Source organism: Piliocolobus tephrosceles, chromosome 16 (genome assembly GCF_002776525.5).
Source record: "Piliocolobus tephrosceles isolate RC106 chromosome 16, ASM277652v3, whole genome shotgun sequence".
In the NCBI taxonomy this organism is placed as follows: Eukaryota; Metazoa; Chordata; class Mammalia; order Primates; family Cercopithecidae; genus Piliocolobus; species Piliocolobus tephrosceles.
Genome location: NC_045449.1, coordinates 65,587,787 through 65,606,765, shown reverse-complemented (window position 1 = coordinate 65,606,765; position 18,979 = coordinate 65,587,787). Strand labels below are relative to the sequence as shown.

The window sequence follows — 18,979 nt, the reverse complement described above, 5'->3', positions numbered from 1 at the left end:
CATGCCATCTTCGATAGCTCCCGCATGCTCCTAGATTCACAAATGATACCAGGGAAGCCACTGCTTGCCTCTGTGCCTTTGAAGAGGCGGGGGTTGTAGTGGGAAGTCTGAAAGCTCACCATCACGGAGCTCCAACTTCTTCCTGAGATGGGGCACTTGGCTGTGAAGCCACAGGAGGCTGGAGGGGTAGAGGCTGGGGGCAGGAAGAGAAGGAAGTGAGGAAGGGGGCGATGCCCGGGAGGGCTCTGGGAGAGTAACCAATTCCTTCACTGGGGGCAGGCGGGAGTTTCCAGGGTCATCATGGGGCAACCCGTGAAGGGAGGGGAGGAAAGAGATTTCCGGAAGTCTCCGGCTCTCCCCCCTGCCTGCTTCCGTCCTTCCCCTAGCGGTTGATTGCGAGGAGCAGCGGAAGGAAGGATGTATCAAACCGAAAGAAGAAAGAACCCCTGCCAGTCGCCCCCATGATATCCGACTCTGAACGCAGCGATCTCGAGGCTGCGGCGTGTCGCAGATTAACAGCAGCGAGGGCAGGAGGCAAATCAGATGCTGCAAGAGCTGACTGTTTTCTTTAGCCCTGAGAGCTGACTGTAGGCACAGGTTGCATATCAAAGGCAACAGGAATCAGTCTGTGGCAATATTACATCAGGTCCTGGACTGGTGGTGGTGTTGGTTGGGGGGTGGGCGGTGGGGTCCAAGTCCTAAAAGATGTCAGTCAAACACCAGCTGAGCTTCTAGACCTCCTTCTGTGGCCCTGCTTCTGAGCAAGTATGCAAATAATACAGTCAGGGTCTATCTCCTGCAATTAGCACAAGGGAGGGCTGAGTAACTAACTGGGAAGACTTAGCCTTCTCCCTGTGGTTAGCTTGTAAGGCTTTGAAGTGTAACTTTTGTTTTGGTTTGCTTGCTTTCCCCCTGCATAGAAATTTTCCCTAAGGGAAAGGTGGGTCTCAACTACCTTTAAAAAGAGTTTTCACTCCCTGAACAAGGCTTGTAAAAGCTTGAGAGAAAATGCCAGGAGAAAGCATGGAAACTTTTTGGTGATAAACTATGGGCACATAATCAGCGGACAGCCGCTAACCCCAGTAGCTGCATGCTTTCTGCCATCTTCATCTACCTGAGCAAAACTTCGGGAACATGTTAATGCTGAATCTCCAGAGACAGCAAGAGAAGCCCAGCTTGGGGGAAATGACTGGACCTTGATTACTTAGGATAAAAAGAGATCAATTTATGGTAGGACTATCTATCTATTTATGTCTGCACATTCATCAGGTTTGCCTAGGAAAGGAGTCTGAGAAAATGTGTTGGAACTGGGCATTTCTGATGTCTATCCTATTCCCTGCCTTGTTTGATAACACTTTCTCCAGTCCCCAGATCTCATTTTAGGAAATGAGACTTGTTATCAGGCGTCCTAGAGCCTCCATATTTTTCTGAATCTTTCTGTGTCTGCCAGCTCCATTGACGTTGTTACTCTTGCTGGTTTTCCTCTTCCTTATATTTTCTGTGAAAATGCTTAGGAGTTTTTAAGAACTGGTGGCCACGAGAGAGGTTAAACATTGTAAACAATATAAAGCAAAGGAATCTTAGTGTGCTCTCTTTGGGGTGTGTCATTGCTGTAGAGCTTCTCTTTTATCCTAAGAAACCCTAATCATCTTCTGTGGTGGGAAGGGTTGGAGGCGAAGGGATGGCTAGTTGAGGTGGGGACAATTTGTGCTATACCTGTCTCTGACAGTCTTTTAACTTTTCATTTGTCTAGGCAAATTTCTTGTAAAAGAGCTGTGTCCAGAACTGGTTCCTTCCGGTGGGTTTTTGGTCTCGCTGACTTCAAGCATGAAGCCATGGACCCTTGCAGTGAGTGTTAACAGTTCTTAAAGATGGTGTGTCCGGAGTTTGTTCCTTCCAACCTTCAGATGTGTCCGGAGTTTCTTCCTTCTGGTGGGTTCGTGATCTCACTGACTTAAGGAGTGAAGCCATAGACCATCCCAGTGAGTGTTACAGCTCATAAAGGTAGTGTGGACCCAAAGAGTGAGCAGCAGCAGCAGCAAGATTTATTGTGAAGAGGGAAAGCACAATCTTTCCACACCATGGAAGGTGAACCAAATAGGTTGCCGCTGCTGGCTCTGGTGGCCAGCTTTTATTCCCTTATTTGGCCCCGCCCACATCCTGCTGATTGGTCCGTTTTACAGAGTGCTGATTGTTCCATTTTGCAGAGTGCTGATTGGTCTGTTTTTACAGAGTGATGATTGGTGCTTTTACAAACCTATGCTAGACACAGAGTGCTGATTGGTGCATTTTTACAGAGTGCTGATTGGTGCATTTACAAACCTTTAGCTAGACACAGAGCACTAATTGGTGTGTTTACAATCTTTTAGCTAGACAGAAAAGTTCTCCAAGTCCCCACCCCACCCAGAAGCCCAGCCGGCTTCACCTCTCAAAGTTATGACTCTTTTATTCATTCACTCGTTCACTTAGCCATTCAACAGACATATACCCGGCACATGCCTTGAGTAGGACAAAGTTGAATGGCTGTTTTTAAAAGGTATGTTTCTGTAAAGATGCACTCTTCCTTGACCACCAGACCCTGCCAAACCTTTGAGAGAGTGCCTCTGAGAAAGAATGAGCAAGGGGAACTATCCCATTGGAAGGGAACTCTTGTGTCCTCACCCCTCCTGAGACAGAGGTGATTATAGGCGTCTTCTAAAGCACTAAGAACTGTAAGGTCTCCTTAAGGGGGTGAGGGATATGACTTTTGAAAATAGTAACAGTTTATGTGGGGATAGTTTATGAGAGTTCGCAGAACCCTTTCACGTGTGTTACTAGAATGAGCGTTGGGTTGAAGATTAGGCAGACGTGCTTCCAATAATACTTTTGAAGCACTGAACACATGGTGTGTTTCACCAAGAAGTTAACAATTGTTCACAGTTGTAGTATCTGTGAACACATGTCCCCAATGATCAGATTAGCTAACGTGACCAAAGAGGAGAGGCTTGAAATCTCTTTCACTTGGTTCCATCTCCTTATTTTGTCACTCACCTAGTGTGTGTGGTCATCCATTCACAAAACACACAGAGATGAAAAACTAACTTAAAAAATCAGAGCCGGGCACGGTGGCTCACACCTGTAAACCCAGCACTTTGGGAGGCCGAGGCAGGTGGATCATGAGGTCAGGAAATGGAGACCATCATGGCTAACACGGTAAAACCCCGTCTCTACCAAAAATACAAAAAATTAGCCAGGCGTGGTGCCACGTGCCTGTAGTCCCAGCTACTCAGGAGGCTGAGGCAGAAGAAGCGCTTGAACACAGGAGGTGGAGGTTGCAGTGAGCCAAGATCGCCTCACTGCACTACAGCCTGGGCGACAGAGCAAGTCTCTGTCTCAAAAAATATATATATGTGTATGTGTGTGTGTGTGTTTGTGTAAATGTGCGTGCGCGCGCGTGTGTGTGTATGTATATATATATATGGTGATGATTTTAGGGGATCACGTCTGATTTCAGGATTTTAGGTTGCTTCTGTTCCTCTGGGTGTTTTCTTGAACCCAGAGTCAACATTTAAAACAAAACAAAACAAAAACACCTACTGGTTCTCAAGTTTTGACCCTTGTGTCATTTATCATCAGAAGTCATGGGATCCACAATTATAGGACCCAGGACTAAGTTAATCTTTGAGGGATAAATTGTGGCACATTCTGTTTTTGAGGGCTGTTCCAAATCTAAATATCTTTGTCAGTGATTTATGATCTTCTGTGATTGTTTATTTAGTTCCCTCGGTCTAAAAAAAAAAGAAAAGAGAAGAAAAAAGTCAGCCTTTAGGGGTCAGCCTTCAGTGAACAGCGGCTGGACATCTCAACAGCCTCAGCCCAACCTTGGGCTTCTGCTGAGATGCAAGCATAATGACCAGGAATGTGATCTGTCCCCAGCCAGATGGTCGATAGCTGGAAATACTACTCCCTCCACGGTAACTACAATCTAGGGGAGGTTGAGAGGGACGATCAGCAAACCTGGTTGATCTAAATGGATTTCCACTCCATGTTCAAGCATTTTGGGTTTGAGAAAACCCCCAATACTTCGAGCCCCGGGCATTTTTTCCATTAATATTTTAAACTGATGTTCATGTCAAGGGAAATTTAATACGTAGTTTTCTGATTCATTTACACTTAACTCATCAAAATATTGTTCTGTAAGAGATGATTGGTGTCCAAGAAATCTTAAGAGCCTTTTTATAAGCTTTTAAACTTCTTTTAAACATTAAGAAACAGAAGTTGCAGTCTCCCCAGTGTAAACAGGAGTGAATCCCTGGTGGGGGAGAAGGAAGGTGGGAGGGTGGAGAGGGTGGATATAAGCCGCCAAGACACACTGACCTCAGTCCTTGAGGGACAAGAAAGTGGAGCCCAGGACTTTCCAGTCCCCACCTAGTGATCAACGTCTCACCCACAGTCAGGGGAGCAAACTGCTGGTTCTACTTTTTTGAATTCTGAAGGCAAAGGCAAGCTTTTTTTTAGGGGTCCTGCTGTTGGCAGAGAAAGCTCCCAAGAGTTCTGCTGCAGAGAAGAAGGATATAGACTCCAAAATTTTACTTCCAGGCAAGGCCTCCCCCCACCCTCTTTTTCCCCTTCAAAGAAAGTGCTCATAATGTATCCTTTCATTTATAATTTTATGAAGGTCTCAATTGAACATGTAAAGAAAGTGGAAAAATTCTAAGTTGCCATGGATGTTTGGCATTTTTCCTGCTATACTAAAATCTACTTTCTGCCCCAAGCAAAATGGTTTCAGAGATTCCAATAAAAGGGGGTGGAAGACAGTGAGGGCGGAGGTCTGGAATCAGAGTCTTCATGAAATATATTTGTATTTTAATTATTTGAATATGATCGACTTCTGTTTTACCCTATTTCACTTGGCTTTCTATGGTAAAATACAGCTCCTTTGCATTTCATAAAGCTTGTAACCTGTGTAAATGAACACTCCCGTGTTTTATCTTGTTTAACTCATGCTTCTACAAAATGATAAATGTAGCAGAATTCAGCATCTCTTGTTTAGGTTTGTTTATTTGTTATATCGTTTTTAGTTTTCCTCTTGTGTTTTCTTGAAAGAGGGAAAGCTTGAGAATAAATCAGCAATGATAAAAATTTTGTTCTGTTTTCAGAGTTTTAAAAAATTCTCGTAATTTCAAGTAAATGCAGAAAGCATTCATATTCAGAAAAGGAGCCAAGGAAAAATGTTAGACACCACTTTAGATTTGTCCAAGATAACATTTACAAAGTAGTGGCTTTTTTCTTGGTCTAAGTTTTAATCTATTGGTATTAGCAATATCTGCTTTTCTCCTGCCTTGCTTTACACAGATTCACGATTTTCTAAAAATTGATGTTTTACTCAAATTGCGGTAGGTTCTTTTCTACTGTCTTACATGACTTTGGGTGCATAGACCAAGATTATTTATACGCTGTAGAAGTCAATGGTATTAAATCCGCTCGAGAATTAAGAGAAGTCAGAGGCTAAGTTATGAAAAACCTTTGTCAAAAGACTGTAGGGTGAATGTGGTTTTTGCATCCAATGCTTTACCTGTGGTTCTAATATAGTTTTTGTGTATTCATCTTCTGCAGGGACCTTTTCAGTAGAGCCTCTTAAGACACATGTTTTGGAATGCAGTCAAATGCGTGCTGCTGTATAACCAGCCTATTTGGTAAGGAATGCCCAAAAATTCTGTCTTGTCAGATTTAGATGTGGAGATTTTTTTGAGGAAATTGCATATAGAAATTCTTCCATGAGTTCTGATAGGAACATGAAAACCATCCTTCTGAAAAACATGATAGACATCTGAGTATTTTGAAACACTCATCTACTACTATTGTTGAAGTGTTTCTTTTTTTGAGTAACATTTTAAATAGTATTACTGTTACCCTTATTATACCATTGTTTATTTCACAGTTAAATTCTCTGCATCTTTTTTTTTCTTTTGAGAAAAAGCTAATATGACATATATCTTCATAACTGCTATTGCCTTTAAAAAAAATCTCTTTTTAAATGATGAATTTTACAACATCCCTGAAAGCTTAGGTTTGAGGTGTGTGCCTCTTACTATCATGAGGTATCAGTGCTGATCTCTAATGTTGCTTTTGTGCTATTTGAATTAGCAGTTGGCAAAGGAAATTCTTGTCCATGGAAGATAGGACTACACATATTTTCAGCAAGGTTTTAAATTTTTTTCTCTGTTGAGTTAAAGTTTTGTAAAAAGAAAAATCAACTGATGTTAATTGTGCTGACACCTATTAAATAATTATTTGGTTGGTTTTATGATCATTCCATGTGACTGTCACAATTGCCCCAATTCATAGTTGAGAAAACTGTGGCTTTAAAAACTCATGTGATGCAGCTATTGATTAGGTAAACCAGTACGGCTCCTTGCAGTGCTGGTAACTGGAGTATGTTGGCTGGACGATCTCTTTGTGATGATGTTTGTGTTAGCCCAGCATTAGAATGGGGACTTAATTGACAAACAGAACTGTTTACATTTTCTTTGACATAGTATTTTTTAAGTTCAGAAGAATAATTTTTATACCCAAAGCCACATTTGCTCATATCTGTTGTACAGGTATATTTCTAGTTATTATTTGTTCATTGATTCACTCACTTAATGAATGCTGACTCTTAGCTGAATAAGGCTGGAAATAGGCAAGGTGCCTGGCTTTGAGTATATAATCAAATAGGGGAAGTAATACAGAAATAATTAGAAAATCATGTAAGAAGGTCTAATACAAGTATTTTACAAAACAACTAGCTTTATCGTATGACTTTCAACTTGGACATCATTTCCTATTTAGGATACCATTTTACCAAGAATGCAGGAAGTTAAGCCTTCATAATATTTACAAACACTCCAGAGTTAACTTTTTTTCTGCCCTATAAATATCACCTCAAGAATTTGGTTTTGCCATAAAACATCAGATAAGCACAATTTGAAATGTGATTCCTAATTCTGGAAAAATGCAAATGCTACTAAAAGATAAGCTTCATTTTCAGTTCCTTTATGGCGGTTAGTCACCAGAAGAAGGGAGAGTCAATTTCCAATTTATTTCCAATGTTAAAACCTTCATTTTGAACATTGTTTTTCATTCTAGTTATAGCTACATCCAACTTCTTTGCAATGGTTGGAGACCCTTCCCTAAATTGCCCTCTTCTTTATGGACTGTTAAACTAGCAGAAAGCACTAATTAAATGATCATTAGCTTGAGGATGATTGATTACACTTAGATTTACATGTTGCCTTTTATGTTCAAAGAACTGCTTAAGCATCAACTAATTAATCTGCAAGTGAAGAATACTTCCAGCATTACTCTATAATTAGACAATCTCAGGAGGAAACAAGAGGATTTCAAAGGGGAGTCAGATAGTTTTGCACACCGCTACCTCATTTATTTTTTCATTGCTCAGGTAAAATGGCCAGACCTGAATCCAGTTGCCAACTCATTATTCTTATTTACAAATAAATTCATTTTAAAAAGGCTAAAGTTGTATAACAGACGATGAGCTGGAAATAAAAACAAATGAATAACCAAAAGTAATGCCTTTCATCTCAGCTGTTTGGGTTATTTCTAACACTTTATTCCCCATACAGAGTGAAATTAAGCAAGTCTGTTTCATGACATGTGGTAGACTGTCCTTTCTCTCTTTTCTTTCCCACCATACTCTTATTTGCAAGTTATTGCTGCATATGTGTGTGTGTGTGGGTAGAGAATTAATACTTATTTTGGGCTTTGGTTTCCAAAGCAGTAAGTATTTGAGATAGGACAGATCGAAAATATATATGAGGGGGCTGACAAACAGAATTTTATAAATATTTTTGGGAAACAAATGTTTGTGACCATAAGAATGATTGATTGATAGAACATTGGGAATCTATTTGGTGTAATGATGCATACATTGAAGTAGAATATATCTTTATGAATTCATCCCAAAATTATATTTAAAACCATAATGACTTTTGCACCAACCCAATACACAAAACAAGGACCTTGAATAGTAATAAAAGACAATCGTTTTACTCAGGCATCTCATCTGTATATATGGGTCAGTAGGACAGCTCTGACCTATATATACAAATTAGGTAGGATATTAAAATGATACTAAAATGTCAAGCCTCTGTTGGTCAGATGGTTATTTATCAAACTTTCCTTGAAGCATAAGAAATCTTCTAAGCTTTACAAAATAGAGGGATGTAGCAGTAAGCAAATTCAGTTCAAGTTTCTGTTTTTGGTTGGTTTCAGATGAGCTTGTGTTGAATGCTAAATTTTCCCTAATTCAGCAACTAGCTTGCATATGAACGTTAAGTGTTTGTGGGGGAAACTTCACCATTTATTTTTTTGAAAACTTATAGCTATGCATTGATTTGCATTAACTTCTCTCCTCCACTTCACTTAATCACAGTAAATTAAAGTGATGATCTGTTTTTAGGTTCGAATTTGCTAAGTGAGTGTCTTTGGGAGTAGTCATTTAATTTTCTCACTAGGAGTATGCAATTTCTAACCTGTCAAGGACAGCCTAGATTTACCATGCCACACAGGCATTCTGATACAAAATTCAAAAAGTTGGGATTGTTAGGAGAGCTAGAAAGCACAGATTGCACTCAGTTGGACAAAGATAAACAGAAAGCATGTTTTTTTATGAAATCGGAGATTAAATGAGTTGATGGAATCAAGCCTAGACAGCCACATAAGCCAGAGTGGAAAATTATAGACTAAAATGCATCTGATATGAAGAGAATGACTCTCTCCAAAAACCCTCACTTTTTATTTGATTCAAGGAGTCTTTATAAGCTCAGCAAACCCTAAGATTTTAAAAAGAAAAACAAAAGCCTCCAAACAGCATGGCTTTCATCCAGCGCTTTTGTGATTTACAAGTGACCAGATTTAAAACTTTAATCATCTCACACCTAGGGATTTTTTGGGTTTGTTTTAATTTGTAAGGCATGTTCACAGACAAAACGACTCAAAAAAACAAAATCAGCCTAAACCCCCAATTGGCCCTATTCTTCTGTCAAACCAAGACAGTCAATTTTGCCCTGGGATTTCAGAGTGTCCCCAAGTGGCCCTTATATTGATTCAATGTTCATCTTGCAACTATAATCCCTGGTTTCTTTTGAAGTATACTTAAGCTCTTGTTTAAGTAAATCCATTCGTGGACAATTATTTAAGAGACTGGAAAATCATTTTTCCCCGTGAAACCTTTCTTCCTGAGCTTCCTTATAACTTGAGATGATAACTTCTTTGGTCGACTCCATGCCATGGATCCCACTCTGTGAACCTGTTTTATAGAGGCAGTGTAACAGGTGATGTGAAGCCTCGATATACATTTGGAAGCTAAGAAAGTGCCCTTTGAGAAGCCCTGGTCACTCCTGAAATTGTAATTCATAGAAAGTCACTGGAGCTAAGACTTATTTTTAGGGGGAAATAGAAAAGGAAAGTAATAGAACTATGAAGATCAGGTCTTGATCCTTTCAGAGTTGCTAATGCTAATGTCATTGTTCTTATTTTTCTTTCAAAGATGGAATGACACTAGTTAGAAAAATAAAAGTCTGTTATTTAACATTTCAGATTATGCCTCCAAATCCTATGGAAGTGTAACAGCCATAGAGCAGACAAACACCAACAGCATCAACAACAGAGAAACTCAGTCCAGGAGGATATGAAACCCTTTGTAATAAAGAAAACAACAGCCATGAACGTTTGTGTACACATGTCTTTATGGTAGAATGATTTCTATTCATTTGAGTACATACCCAGCAATGGGATTGCTGGGTCGAATGGTTCTGTTTTTAGCTCTTTGAGGAATCATTACACTGCTTTCCACAATGGTTGAAGTAATTTACACTCCCACCAACAATGTATAAATGTTCCCTTCTCTCTGCAACCCTGCCAGCATCTATTTTTTCTTTTTTAAACTTTTTTTATAGTAGCCATTTTGACTTGTGTGAGATGGTATCTCAGTATGGTTTTGATTCGCATTTCTCTCATGATCAGTGATGCTGAACATTTTTTTTCATATGCTTGTTGGCTGCATGTACACCTTTTGAGAAATATCTGTTCATTTCATTTGCAAAGTTTCATTTCCTTTGCCCACTTCAGCACTATTCACAATAGCAAAGATACGGAATCAACCTAAATCTCCATCAATGATAGATTGGACAAGAAAAATGTGGTACATATACACCACGGAATGCTATACAAGCATATAAAAGAACAAGATCGTGTCTTTTGTGGGAACATGGATGGAACTAGGGGCTATTATCCTTGGTAAACTAACATAGGAACAGAAAACCAAATACTGCACGTTCTCACTTATAAGTGGGTGAAAAATGATGAGAACTCATGAACACAAAGAAGGGAACAACAGACACAGGGTCTACTTGAGAGTGGAAGATGGGAGGAGAGAGAAGAGCAGAAAAAATAACTATTGAGTACTGGGCTTCGTATCTGAGTGATGAAATGATCTGTACATCAGACTTCTGTGACACAAGTTTACCTATTTAACAAACCTGTGTATATACCCTTGAACCTAAAAGTTTAAAAAAAGAGAAAGCAACAGCCAACTTCATCCATTCACTGATGTGCTACAACTTTCTCCCATAGGAAGATGCTCTCCATAGCTGGTATCTTATAGTGATTTAAAAGCACAGGTTGAAAAGTCCCTACTGGCCTTGCCACCCTTGGTACTCCTCTGACTTCAGTTCTTTCATTTGCAAAATGGAATTGAGCACCTTCCTCGTGGAGGGTGACCAGCAGTCCCAGCTTGCCCGGGACACTCAGTTATAGCCAGTGATATGGTTTGGCTGTGTCTCCACCCAAATATCACCTTAAATTGTAATAATCTCCACGTGTCAAGGGGGTGCCAGGTGGAGATGATTGAATCATGGGGGTGGTTTTCCCCATACTGTTCTTGTGGTAGTAAGTCTCATGAGATCTGATGGCTTTATAAATCAGATTTCCCCAGCACAATCTCTCTTGCCTGCCACCATGTAAGACGTGACTTTGCTCCTGTTTTGCCTTCCACCATGATTGTGGTGGAATCCTCTCCAGCCACGTGGAACTGTGAGTCCATTATACCTCTTTTTCTTTATAAATTACCCAGTCTTGGGTATTTCTTTATTAGCAGCATGAGAACACACAAATACAGCCAAGTTCCAGGGAACCCATCAGTGCTGAGCAAACTGATACATTTTATCACCCTCTATGAGAAACAAATAAGAAAATGTGTGTAATATATATAACAGTGCCTGGCACATAAGAAAAGCCCAATTTATGTTAGCTGTTATTAAATGGATTGGAGGGGGTCAAACTTGGTCTTCTTTCCCCCAGCCCCCCAACATATGCATTTTATAAAATAAGAAAGAAATGCAACTTTCCATGACCAGATGTCAGATTGGGTCACAATCTTCCTGATGACCTTGAGGGACTTGGAGCAGTGTGTCATCCATCCAGGGCAGAGTGTGGAGTGTAAACAGGATGGGAATTGAACAGTCACATAAACAAGGGCATTTTGTTTTTCTCATGTTCTCTGTGCTGTGCTGATGTGGATTTCATCTCAGCCCAATTCTTCCTATGGATACTTTCAGTCCTAAGCTTCTGGGGTACCACATTTTCAACTTTATAAGGTTGGTGCAAAAGTAATCGCAGTTGCCATTAAAAGTAATGGTGACCAGGTGTGGTGACTCATGCCTATAATCCCAGCACTCTGAGAGACTGAGGTGGGCGGATCACAAGGTCAGGAGCTCAAGACCATCCTGGCTAACATGGTGAAATCCTGTCTCTACTAAAAATACAAAAAATGAGCCGGGTGTGGTGGCAGGTGCCTGTAGTCCCAGCTACTTGGGAGGCTGAGGCAGGAGATTCACTTGAACCCAGGAGGCGGAGCTTGTCGTGAGCCGAGATCACACCACTGCATTCCAGCTTGGGTGACAGTGATACTCTGTCTCAAAAAAAAAAAAAAAAAAAAAAAAAAAAGTAATGGCAAAAACCACAATTACTTTTGTACCAACCTAATACCTTTCTTCATCATCAAAATAACCAACACATATTCAATTCTTTCTATGTCACAGGTGATCTTTAATCACTTTTAGATTTTTACATATATTAACTCATTAAACCTAACAGCAACCCAGGAAGTAGCAACTGTTGTTTTCCCCATTTTGCAGATGAGGACACAGAGAGATGGAGAAACGTGCCCACGGTTTAAGATTTTAGTTGTCAGGAGACAAGATGCAAATCAAGAAGGACCGACCACTTTCAGTCTTACTTTCCTCACCTATAAAATGGCCCAATATGAACTGCTCACCTTGTTCGTAGGGCTGTTGAAAGAATCAGATGATTTGGTGTACAGGAAAACACGTTATTAGTTTTCATGTATTAGGCAAATATGCCCTCATTATTTTTTCATCAGACTTTTATTTGCTCACTCTTGCTGTATAGGCTGAAATGACAAACATTTTGAGAGACAATAGGACTGCCCCAACGAGGTAGATCCTTTCTGTAATCAGGGAAACAAAGCCTTATTTCTTTGGAACCCTCCCCATGGGGATGAAACTTAAAGCAAAGAATTGTCCCAAACTTAGGTCAGCGATGGCCCCACCTTTCCCCTTCTTTCAAATAGCACTTGTTGCTACGAGACAGAAAACACAAAATGAGGTCCCCGGCATCACCTTTGCTCAGCACAAAAGTGGACGGTGCTGCTTTGAAGATGGGAAACAGATGATAAAGTTTAGGCAGGTATTGAGTTACCATTCTGCAGCCTCAAACTGAAAACTAATTAGAATTCAGGCCTGTTTCTAAGAAGCCAACCAAACAACGACGTCCTTAGAACACATAGTAAAAGAAGCTGATCATTCAAACTTGGGTTTGCTTTGGATTAGAAAGTTCAGCAGAGACGGTGTGTGAGCACTGTGCAAACTATTCACTGTTCTCCAGTCCCTGTTTGCACACACCCACATGACGCTCACTCTGATTAATGAAGGCTATATATGCACACTGACATCGGCATTGGAGCTCCAGAAGCATTAGAAATTTCCCCAGGTGTAGCTAGTTTATTTTCAGGTGTAGACAGGATGGTCATTAAAAACAGCCAGATTTGGTCTCCTACCTAAACTCAACACCTCCTCTGCCCCTCCCCTGGCAGCATTTTTATGCCTGTGAAGCCTGTCTTTTCCTTGTTGGGCATGCAAACCTTTCACTCATCAGAGGCCCAGAGTTCTTTGGAAGCCTCGGATGTGTCAGTATCAGTAAACTAATGGAAGCCATGTGTTTGCAGAATGGAAAAAACCTGGCGTCCTAAGGCCCCAGACATGTCTTGCCATAAACAGGTCTAAAGCAGAGACTCTTTGAGTCCTTTTCTCTTCATAGTAGGTTGTTGGCCACCCTGCTGATTAGCTGTTGATAATGCTATTTCAAATGATTCCATTCCTAAACATGAAGCTCTCATTCTCCAAGGGCAAGGGAAGCAGCTAAGATTTGTTGACTATGTATTAGGTGCTATGCAATTTAATAATTTAATGATGAGCACAATGATTACATCACCCGCTGTGTATTCGGTGCATAGGCCTGCTAAGAGCCCTATGTTGACTGATTTATTTAATCCTGACCCCAAGTTGGGAGGTAGGTATTGTCGTCTCATTTTATGGAAAGGAAACCCTTCCTCAGGAGGATTGAGTGATGTGTCTACCGGTGGTCAGGAGTGGGTTGGGAGAGCTCCTATACTTGGTGTACTTCTTTTCTTCCCCAGGGCACAGTAACTTGGAAAGATATGAATTATGGTGCTAATTTTATAACTAAGAAAGCTGAAATTTAGAGAGTTTGAATAAATTTTCTAAAAACATGTGACTATCTGGTAAATGACAGCAGAGAGGAGATACTCACATAGTCTACAAAAGTCAGTGTATTCTGCTGTGTTTTGCCACAGGGCAGAATTTCTAAGGGGAGAAGGGTTAGATTTCCCAATAGTCAGACCAGGTGAAGTGCATACTTACTGTACCGCATCATATACTGAAGCATCAAAAGAGAAGTTTTTGAAAGAATTTGGTTATTCATGGAAATGCCAAATTATCAAAGTAGTCATTAAGGAAACCGAAATCTTTCAGACTTCTTGGTTAGGTATTTTATATTTTTGTATCTTCAGTAAAAAACAATGTCAAAATCTCAGTGGCTGAAAATAACTAAGATGTATTGTTTACTTATACTACACATTCACCGTGTGATATGGTTAGGCTTTGTGTTCCCACCCGAATCTCATCTTGAATTGTAATCACTATAATCCCCGTGTGTCAAGGGAGAGACCAGGTGGAGGTAATTGAATCATGGGGGTGGTTTCTCCCATGTGTTCTCGTAATAGTGAGTTCTCACGAGATCGATAGTTTTATAAGGGGCTCTTCCCCTCTGCCACCTTTTCTGAGCACGTCTCCTTCCTACCACCTTGTGAAGAAGGTGCCTTGCTGCTTCTCTGCTTTCCACCATGATTCTAAGTTTCCTGAGGCCTCCCCAGCGATGCTGAACTGTGAGTCAATTAAACCTCTTTCCTTTATAGATTACCCAGTCTCAGGCAGTTCTTTACAGCACTGTGAAAAGGGACTAATATACCATGGGTCAGCCAGCAAGAGTATGGGACGACAGGGTAGGGTAAGGTGGTTCGGTGCCACTTTGTCCTCATCAGGGGAAGCAATATGGAAGACTTTCCACCAACTGGAATATCCCTGGCCTCAGTGGCATAGAGGAGGCAGTACGGAAGGTTTGTATTGACTCTTAAAGTCTTCTGCCTGAAAGTGTCTCCTTTCTTGTTCATGTTCCCTTGGCCAAAGCAAATCTCATGGCATACCTGACTTTGAGGAGATGGGGAATGGCATTGCCCCCATATGCATGGAAGGAGAAAAACCATCATATTGAGGAACAACTTCACAATCACCATTTCGCAGATAGGTAGTGGAGTGAAGAGGACAGTAATTTTTTTTAGTGCTCAGAGCCCTCAAATGTGTTAATCCTTCCCAGATGGGGAGGAGAGAAAGCTGGTAGCTCCCCTTTGCATTTGAATAAATGCAAACAGTAAGACTATACAATCCCTTCTCCTCCTCCAGACTCCATGATTCCTACACTTCTCCTTCAAACCTGGATCCCAACTAACAAGGATCGGTCTTCTCACTGCAATAGAAGCTGAGTTTATGGCCTTTGCCACCCATAGACTCAGGGCTGCTTTCTTAGGGAGTTTTGTGTGCAGCCTTGACATCTGGATTGTCTTCAGAGTGAATCCTTGCTGCTCTTGGCATGAAAACAGCTCCAAGCATGGAGCTGATCCTCTGCAGGGCGATCACCCTGGCTGTTAGCTTCCCTTCCTGTCCTCTCTTCCCCAGCCCTTGTTGACCATCTCTTCCCACACAGCATCTGAATCCTGGGGAGCAGACTGAGGGTGGCCACTTTGGAGCCAAGGGGTTCTAAAGCCTCTCAATTAAAAGATGCCAAGTGAAACTTAGGAGTCATCTGAGGGTTTCATCTTTTCTCACTAACTTATGGGACATCCCTCTTTGCTTTGACTGCCTCATTATAAAAACCAACTGCCCTCCCAAGGAGCAATCTGCTGTCTAGTCAGCCACAGTTAGCTCACAATGCAACCTGGTCCCCAAGGCTCCAAGACCCCCCCCCTTCGGGTCCATATCACTAGCTTTTACCAGCTTAATCCTTTTTGGGATGAAAGCCTGGGTCTGAAAGGTCAGTTCTGATGAGCCTAAGCTTTTTAATTAAAGTCACCTGAATTGCTCACTCCTTTATTGTAGTCATCCTATGGCCTGGTTTAGCTCCGACATATTCCCAAAGGAATAACTTTGACATTTCTTTAAAAATTTGCTGCAAACTGAGCTGTTTTCAAAAGTAAGGTCTGGTTTAAAATTAAAAAAAAAAAAGAAAAACAAAAAAAAAAAACCTTTTCCTTTTGTGGTTCATTATCATCTTCTACATTTCTCTTTCTTTTTCTCTCTTAAAACTAGAAGTATTTCACCCTGGCTTGCCAAATGATTTTTATCTCAGTAGAAAAAGAACTCGCTATTTCCTGAAAATCTACCACTGCCCCCAAACCCCTTTTTAAAATACATTTTGTGCTGGGAATCAAAGTCAGGTAACTTGATAAGGAGTTAATGAACACAAATTAATTCTGTCTGCATTTAAAAGAGGGACAGCCTGGCCTCACAGAGTTATCTTATTTGCTTTTCTGGACATGACACTTTCTGGTTGTAACACTGTTGGAAAATCTAGGTACTTGAAGGAAATAAATAAAGGCATACTATTTTCCCACTGGAGTAAGGTGATTATGTATGTGTAAATTATTCAGATAATTTTGGGGGGTGGGCCGGAGAAATTTCATTCCAACACATCTGGCTAATTGCATGTAAATTGTCATTTTGACCCTCTGTCATGTGGACAATTTGCATTAAATCCTGGGGTAGGGAACGGGAATTTTAAGTAGTGTTTGTGTGACAGCTGCAAAAACAGTATTTTAATCATCCTAGGTCTCTCCTTCTGGAACAGGCTTGTACAGCCATGGAAGAGGTCCCTGACCTTCACTCTTCTCCGTTTTCTATGGCTTATGTTTCCAAGGACAGAACATGCTTACTCCATAATCTTTCTGGATTTGGAGACTTCCCAGTTTGAGGAAATCTGTATTTTTCAAAGCTGACAACATTCTATACTCTTGTAGAACTATTGAATGATGTTGCTTTAAAAGTGACATAGAAAAGGAGTATGGGGGGGATAAGAGGCCACACTTTATTTTTTATTATGCTTTAAGTTCTAGGGTACATGTGCACAACAAGCAGGTTTGTTACATAGGTATACATGTGCCATGTTGGTTTGCTGCACCCATTAACTCGTCATTTACATTAAGTATTTCTCCTAATGCTATCCCTCCCCCACACCCCCATGGCAGGCCCCAGGGTGTGATGTTCCCCGCCTTGTGTCCAAGTGTTCTCATTGTTCAATTCCCACCTATAAGTGAGAACATGCGGTGTTTGGTTTTCTGTCCTTGTGATAGTTTGCTCAGAATGATGGTTTCCAGCTTCATCCATGTCCCTGCAAAGGACATGAACTTGTCCTTTTTTATGGCTGTGTAGTATTCCATAGTGTATATGTGCCACACTTTCTTAATCCAGTCTCTCATTGATGGACATTTGGGTTGGTTCCAAGTCTTTGCTATTGTGAATAGTGCTGCAATAAACATACATGTGCACGTGTCTTTATAGAGGCCACACTTTTATATCTGGTCCTGTTAACTCATATAACTATGTGTCTTTGAGGCAGGAAGAATCAGGGCAGTGCTCTGGAGATCACTCTTGTGTGGTGTATGGCAGGAGTGACAGCTGGCGATCTAGGACTGCCAATATCATGCTTGAGAGTTTGCTCTTAGTATTGGCTTCCAAAGAATATCAAATCATAATGTAGAGAGGCCCAGAGGTGAAAAAGTGGCATCCCAGGAGACTTGTGTAACTTTCTCTGGCCAAAAAGAACTAAATAAACATCAAGACACTCCCTCTTTTTTTTCTTCTTCTTCTTTTCTAATTCATTATTAGCAGCTCTTTCTTTTTCTTTTTCTTTTTTTTTTTTTGAGATGGAGTCTCGCTCTGTGGCCCAGGCTGGAGTGCAGTGGCCAGATCTCAGCTCACTGCAAGCTCCACCTCCCAGGTTCACGCCATTCTCCTGCCTCAGCCTCCCGAGTAGCTGGGACTACAGGCGCCTGCCACCTCGCCCGGCTAGTTTTTTGTATTTTTTTTTTTTAGTAGAGATGGGGTTTCACCGTGTTAGCCAGGATGGTCTCGATCTCCTGACCTCGTGATCTGCCCATCTCGGCCTCCCAAAGTGCTGGGATTACAGGCTTGAGCCACCGCGCCCGGCCAGCAGCTCTTTCTAATGATGTTAGAGAGTGGGTGATGCTAGAGGAACTGGAGGGTGGAGGGAAAGTTGGAGATGTGTCTGATACCACTCCATTTCTTTGTCCAAGTACACTTTCTCTCTTCCCTTTATTTTCCTCATTGGATAATGAGGCTATGCTTTTTTAAAAGAATCAGATGAATGTCTCAAGTCTCTCTTCACCTACTTCCCAGGTTCCCTGCTTCAGGACAGTCTGGTATTCATGGAGTTACCATCACCCAAGAATGGAGAGCATCTTCTTCATTTAGCAGTGGGGACATATGAGAGCATCAAATTCAGGTTCAAGCAAGTTGAGTGACTTTCTTCCAGGGAAAATAAAAAGTATTTTCAGAGGCTGGGTGTGGTGGCTCATGAGTATAATCCCAGCACTTTGGGAGGCCTAGGAGGGCAGATCACGAGGTCAGGAGATCAAGACCAGCCTGGCTAACATGGTGAAATCCCATCTCTACTAAAAATACAAAAAAGTTAGCCAGGCGTGGTGGCACACCCCTGTAGTCCCATCTACTCGGGAGGTTGAGGCAGGAGAATCACTTGAACCCAGGAGGCAGAGGTTGCAGTGAGCCGAGATTGTACCATTGCACTGCAGCCTGGGGAACAGAGTGAGACTGTCTCAGAAAAGAAAAAGAAAAAGGGGAAAAAAAATACCAGAATCAAGGCCAGGTTTTGGGTCTTCCTTAATTCCTAATATGTTTCTATACGAGTTAATTGTGTTTTACCATATGCTCTTTGCATGTATGTAGAGTATAACTTATCAGTGGAAGGTTGACCTGTCAGGAATCGCTTTGTGCAACATCGAGAACTTTTGAAAGGATTCACCAGAAATCAACGAGAATGAATATAAGCAAAAGAAGATAATTTTTGTTTTGAGTAGCATCTCTCTGAACACAAGACCAGAGTATAGCTGTCCTCAAGAAATGATGAAACTAGGCTCGATAGCTTATAAATACACTCCTCTCCATACATTGAAGCTTGTGTATGCATTTGCACACTCTTTCTCTTTCTTTCTTTCTTTCTTTCTTTCTTTCTTTCTTTCTTTCTTTCT

At 41.1% G+C, this 18,979-nt stretch overlaps 1 long non-coding RNA gene across 1 annotated transcript; it reads left to right on the top strand.

Annotated features, from left to right (window-relative positions):
- The first annotated feature begins 384 nt into the window (after positions 1-384).
- Positions 385-9,711, top strand: LOC111542271. Its single transcript, XR_002731501.1, has 4 exons — positions 385-646; positions 5,596-5,675; positions 7,272-7,423; positions 9,583-9,711. It is a non-coding gene; the product is annotated as an uncharacterized LOC111542271 (long non-coding RNA).
- The last annotated feature ends 9,268 nt before the right edge of the window (positions 9,712-18,979 follow it).